Source organism: Anolis sagrei, chromosome 1 (genome assembly GCF_037176765.1).
Source record: "Anolis sagrei isolate rAnoSag1 chromosome 1, rAnoSag1.mat, whole genome shotgun sequence".
Classification (NCBI taxonomy): Eukaryota; Metazoa; Chordata; class Lepidosauria; order Squamata; family Dactyloidae; genus Anolis; species Anolis sagrei.
The window spans coordinates 206082749-206089229 of record NC_090021.1 but is presented as its reverse complement, the minus strand read 5'-3'; the positions used below and the strand labels follow the sequence as shown (position 1 = coordinate 206089229).

Here is a 6481-nt window from a genome sequence, read left to right as displayed (position 1 = left end):
CGACACCACAACTAAACCCTAAGCCCCCCCCCTTTCTCCCACATATATGTCATTTCAAGAGTCTTTGAGGACAGACTGATAGAAGTATTTGGTGAAGTTCTCCTGTGAACTGAAGCAGCTACTACACCAATTAAGAGATTACTTTTCAATATAGTTTATAGAGCGCTCCCTGGGTAAGGGAGTGAGAAGAAAGCTCATGAGACCCCCCAGTCCATATTGATCCCACATGTTAGACAGTTTTTTTTAAAAAAATCTACTTGTACTAACAAAAGCTTTCTTCTCTCGTTTTTAGTATCTCTATGTGGGATGGGGCTGGAGTTGACCCACAGAGGCCCACACTACCCATCAATGAGATAGCTTCACTTCCAGCAGGGCTTTGTGGGTCAACTGGGACAGCAGCGACATAGGACTCTGCACTGCAAACACATGGTGGCCATTGCTATTCCCAGATTGGTAGGGAAGGTAAAGGTGGTGATCCAACAGCACTGAACCATTACTGATTTACTGGGCTGTGCAGGCACCATCTAGACAGGACACCATCCAGCCATTAGGCTGACTTGAGGAGCATACAGTGTGGACAACCTCCAGCCCTTAGGTAACTCTGTGGCTGGCCATATCGACTCCAGATCACCATTTCTGGCACATTTACATGGCCTGACAGTTCTTGATCCTGATTTTTGTTGTCTATGGTATGATTTCTCATTCCTCACAAGACCAACACAGTTACAGTAGTTCTCTTTTAATTAACAGGGCAACTGCTTGGTTCTGTCCAGTTAATGAAGAGGTGAAAACTGTGCAGTTTACTCAGTTTGGAAAGGAATACTAAAAGAGAAGGGAGTTAATGATGATGGATGGGAGTTTCTTAAAAGTGAGATACTGAAGGCACCATTGAAAATAATGTATTGCCCAAGATTTTCATAGCCAGAATTACTCTGTTTGTTGTAGGTTTTTCGGGCTGTATGGCCATGTGCTAGAAGCATTCTCTCCGGACGTTTCGCTTGCATCTATGGCAGGCATCCTCAGAGGTGGTGAGATCTGTTGGAAACCAGGAAAATGGGTTTATAGATATATAAAGCCATTTTCCTAGTTTCCAACAGACCTCACAACCTCTGTCAGGGATACTTTGATTGTGCTTTTCTTGCATGGCAGGAGGTTGGACTAGATGGCCCATGCGGTCTCTTCCAACTATGATTTTGGGGGACTGCAACTCCCAGTACTCCTCACCCTTAACTATGCTGGCATGCATTACTGCAAATTGTAATCCAACAATTCCCAGGTCTGATTGAATAGTTTGCATAAAGACAGGTGAGTGGGTTATAAAACTACTTCTATATTTTCCAAAGCCTGCCTGATCTTGTTAAGCAGGATTGGCCCTGGTTAGTACTTCAGTGGGAGACCACCAGCAATTTCCAAATGCTACATGCTGTATTTTAGAGGATGGAAATTGTAAAACCACCTCTATGTATTTGTTGCCTTAGAAAACCCTATGAAATGCATGAAGTCACCATAAGTCGACTGGCGACTTGAAGGCAAACTCACAAACAGACATGTTTTGGACTTCAGCTCACAGAAATCCCAGCCAACATGATTAATGCTGGGAGTTGAAATCCCAAACTCTGAAGAATCAAGTTCTCAGAAACCCCCAATTAATGACTTGGACAGTATCAGAAACTGTGTTTGAAAGGGCATGGACATGCTCAGTTTGTCTATTATGACACTGCTTTATTGCTAATGAAAGGGACCATTGAAGAATTCAGCACAGTTCTAGTTTGAGTTGCCTTCACTTCTGAGCTTTTGAATGCAAAATTAAATAAGAGGCCTCCCCATAGATTTTCCTATGGTAATTTTCATATCTCATTGGAGAGTGGTCCCTACACCTGTTTTAACTTTTCATCCTTAGTCCTTTAATTCTACGCTATAGCACACAAATGCCACTAGGTGACAGTCTCGTCCCACCATCCTGTGCTCAAGCAAATTGCGTACAGAAAATTGGTCAAAGGACCTGTTGTTACAAACCAAATAACTCTGATGAGATCATGAGCTATAAATCAGTGTTATCACTGTCATATTAAAAAAGGGCTAACCTGAGTTTTCACAAAAAGAAGACAATACAAGCACAGTTTACAATAAATATATGTTCACTATCAATTAGCATGTAACATTTTTTAAAAACTTAATGCTAAATAAAAAGTAAAGCATAGTATAGAACAACACCCAGAAAACAGGCGAATTCCAGACAAGAAACATTCAGGGCCAGCTAACACTACCCGACAAAGGATTCCCCCAGGCAGGAAGTAGCCAGGCTTTGAAGCTGCAAGGCCATTAAATGCTAATCAAGGTGGCCAATTGCAACACTCACACTTGCCTCAAGCAGAAAAGAGTTCTTTCTCCTAGCCTGGACCTTCCACAGATATATAAACCTCATTTGCCAAGTTTCCAACAGACCTCACAACCTGTGAGGATGCCTGCCATAGATGTGGGCGAAATGTCAGGCGAGAATGCATCTGGTACATGGCCATATAGGCCAGAAAATTCATAGCAACTCAAAGCATAGTATAGTTCCACAGGTGTTTTGGGTGAAATTTCCTGCATCCATTTTATTTATATCTACTTGGATATACATAGACAACTTTACCCTTTTATTTATTTGCATATACTCAAATAACTTTAACTTATATGTAATTGCATGTGCTCAGTAACTTTACTCTGCCACAGAGATTTTTTTCCTGAGGTTTTATATGCACTTTACTCTTTCTGAAGAGATGTACCGTCCTTTCATATTCTTAGTGGAATCTCATCTGAAAGTTTCCCCATTAATTTTTTAGATTTTTATTGATATGCTATCATGTAATCAAATTCTTGATACACATACAAGGAGTACCATTTTAATAGAGGGGGGGGGGGGCACTGGAGAAATTATACTGCTTAGCTGGTATTGCACCACCTGACATCTGCCGGGAAGTAGCAGCCAACAATGAAAGGACCAAGGCAGTGACATCTCTGGCCCATCCTCTGTTTGGATATTAGCCAGCATGCCAACCCCTTAAATCATGAAATAGCTTCCTAAGATCTATAGAGATACTTGCAGAAACACCTCAGCAAGCAAGAGATCAAAAGTGGCAGCCTCAAACCCGGAAACTCAATGGAAGGTGCTGAAGAGACCGAGCTCTAGAACCATGAGATGAAGATCCAACCTTAAGAAATGCGACTACAAAGTGGAGTCCATGACATGCAAGCGCGGAGAAGAGCAAACCACAGACCACTTACTACAATGCAGTCTGACCTTCCACATGCACAATGGAGGACCGTTTTACAGTGAGACCAGAGGCACTCCAAGTAGCCAGCTTCCGGTCAAAGGACATTTAGCATAATAGCAAGTTTTAAACCTTGTTTGTGTTTTTAAATGCATTATAACTGTACTGTCAATACGTTTCTGACATGATATATAAATACCCAATACCATACAAAAATATTATTTGGTGCTTTCTGAACCTTTATATGAAGTTCCCGTTGCACTTCCAAAAGGTTGAGGTGCTTCTGTTAGGGCTGAATGACTGGCAGAAAAAGTCTTGACTTAAAACCAACTGGTAATTTTGGTCTCACCATTTGCCCAGCCATCACTGAAAAACAGCTTTGAAGCTAAATTCAGCCCTTGGGGTGAAAGGGGTGCCCCATGCTTGGTCTGGACCAACAGTCCTCCAGATGCTAAGCCAAAATGAATCCAGTGAGATTAGCAAATCAGTAGCATGGCACAGTCATATATTGCCCAGGGTGCATCTACACCATAGACTTGATATAGATTTAACTGCCTAGGCTCAATGTTATGGGATCCTGGCAGTTATAGTTGTACAGTGAAATAAAACATATTGAACTTTAGTTGCATGTGTGTGTGTGTGTGTGTGTGTGTGTAATCCACATAGCAGTGGTGCAAAATTACATTTCCGAACTGTCTCCAAGCTGGAAGAGGAATGGTTGAAGCTCTGGACTCTGTTCACATAGGTTTACTCCAGATCTGGGTTTGCTGGCTTCCTCTTTGCTTTATCAGCCTTTCTATTCCTCTGTGTTTCAATTTTCTTCATTAAGATGTGAACACACCCTGGAAAAGCTAAGTATTTTTGGATACTTGAAAAAAACTTCTTGGCCAGAGGTAGGAAAGGATCAAAGACCTCTTTAGCAACCATCCTAACCTTCATGTAAATTTGGGATCCAGTTCAGTTTGTTTCAGATTGCTTAACTCCGCCCAGAAACAGGATTACAGTCCTGCAGATGACATGTACATACTGTATATAGACGCCAGTCGCACTAAAAATAGCTTGCGGTATATTCTGAGACTGAGCCCTGTTAGTCTGCTTCAGAATGTAAAGATATAAAGAAATCCCATTGCACTTTCGAGATTCAGAGCACAGCTTGAGATGTCCCTAAGCAACTCAACACTTTGCTATGAGCTTTTGGTGACGGAGCAGTGCTAAACAGGTGGGTACTGTCCTTCTTGTAGTGATGTTTTGACATTTCTTTTAATTCAACCACTTTTAAAAATAATTGGTTTAAGTGTAACTTTCAAATGTTTTTATCTGTGCCTTTCCAGTTCCCATTTTGAACTGCCTTGTCTCAGTTTTGGGGGGAAATGGGGATATATAGTAGAGTCTCGCTTATCCAACCTTTGCTCATCCAACATTCTGTATTATCCAACACAGTCTGCCTCCTGTCTGGATCCACAGCTGTTTCAGCACATTGCAATGTTTTGGTGCTAAATTCATAAATACAGTCATTACTACATAACATTACCAAGTATTGAATGGTTTTTTTCTGTTGATTTATTGTAAAACATGATGTTTTGGTGCTTAATTTGTAAAAACATTGTTTGACATTTAATAGGTTTTTCCTTAATCCCTCCTTATTATCCAACATTTTCACTTATCCAACATTCTGCCGGCCCATTTAAGTTGGATAAGCGAGACTCTGTTACACACACACACACACACAAGATAGGTTCTGTATGTTACATATATACATACACACACACACACGGCAGGAGTTAAATTTAAAAATCTACCTGTTCCAACTTACATACAAATTCCTGTTTGCTTTTAGAGTGTCACAGTAGTACAGGTTGAGTAGCCTTTATTTCAAATGCTTGGCACCAGAAATGTTTGGGATTTCATAGAATCATAAAGTTGGAAGAGACCTCATGGGTCATCCAGTCCAGCCTCCTGCCAAAAAGCAGGAAAATCACAATCAAAGCACTCCCAACAAATGGCCATCCAGCCTATGTTTAAAAGCCTCCAAAGAAGAAGCCTCCACCACACTTTGGGGCAGAGAGTTCCACTGCTGAACGGCTCTCACAGTCAGGAAGTTCTTCTTAATGTTCAGATGGAATCTCCTTTCTTATAGTTTGAAGCCATTGTTCCACGTCCTGGTCTCCAGGGCAGCAGAAAACAAGCTTGCTCCCTCCTCCCTGTGACTTCCTCTCACATATTTATGCATGGCTATCATGTCTCCTCTCAGCCTTCTCTTCTTCAGGCTAAACATGCCCAGCTCTTAAAGCCGCTCCTCACAGGGCTTGTTCTCCAGACCCTTGATCATTTTAGTCGCCCTCCTCTGGACACATTCCAGCTTGTCAATATCTCTCTTGAATTGTGGTGCCCAGAATTGGACACAATATTCCAGATGTGGTCTAACCAAAGCAGAATAGAGCATGGGTAGCATGACTTCCCTGGATATTTTGGGACTATGGGGATGCGTGGAAGGGTCCTAGGTAGAAAGAAGGCAACCTGGCCCCACTTTCGCCGCTCAATGCTAGGGAAGTGTGGGACTTGTAGTTTTACAAGCTGTGGACTGCTCTCTGCCTGAGCAGGCTGTTGCCTCTCCAGACTCCCGGGGTTGTGTGACATTGAGGAAGCAGTGCCAGGCAAGCCGCATCCCTATGGGCTCGCTAGGAGAAGGAAGGGACCCTACCTGCGTGGGTCTGGGGCGTGGACTGGGGAGGGGCCTGCCTCTTGGGACGCCTCCTCCGCTCCGCCGGCGCTTCTCCCTCTCGGGCTTCGGCCGGCCTGAAGCCGCCAAGGTTCCTACCGACTGAGCGGGTGAGTGGAGCAAGTGTGGACCTCTTTATCGCGCGATCGGAGCGGGGGAGGAGGAAGAGTAGGGGCCGGCGCTCTCGCTCACATCACTCCAAAGAGCCTCTCCGCTGTAGAACGAATGCAGTTTGGCGGCATCACTTGGGGCCTCTTCACACTAGAGAGAGAGAAAAATCCACTTAAAATCCGGTTTCTGCCTCCTACAGACTTCTGGGGTTTGTAGAACTGCTTTTTGGCTCAGTGCTATGGGGTGGAATGGGTTAGGATTAGGCACCAGCCCTCTTTGGCAGAGAGAGAAGGCTCAAGAGCTTGCAAAACTATATCTCCCCTTGGCTCCACTGAGCCAGGGCAGTTCAAGGGGAGTTCAAGGGGTGCCAAATGCATTCATTCAGTGTAGGGCAGGC

The 6481-nt window shown here is 43.5% G+C and overlaps 1 protein-coding gene across 2 annotated transcripts in view; it reads left to right on the top strand.

The window, feature by feature from the left end:
- Positions 1–4292: 4292 nt before the first annotated feature.
- Positions 4293–6481, top strand: part of LYPD6B (LY6/PLAUR domain containing 6B) — an 89678-nt gene continuing 87489 nt past the window's right edge. Inside the window, exon 1 of one of the 2 annotated variants that reach the window (XM_060776487.2) lies at positions 4293–4473. The gene's annotated coding sequence lies outside the window, so the exon portion shown is untranslated. Of the gene's footprint in view, positions 4474–5989; positions 6084–6481 lie in introns of those variants that run through there. The other variant, XM_060776477.2, reaches the window with a different exon arrangement.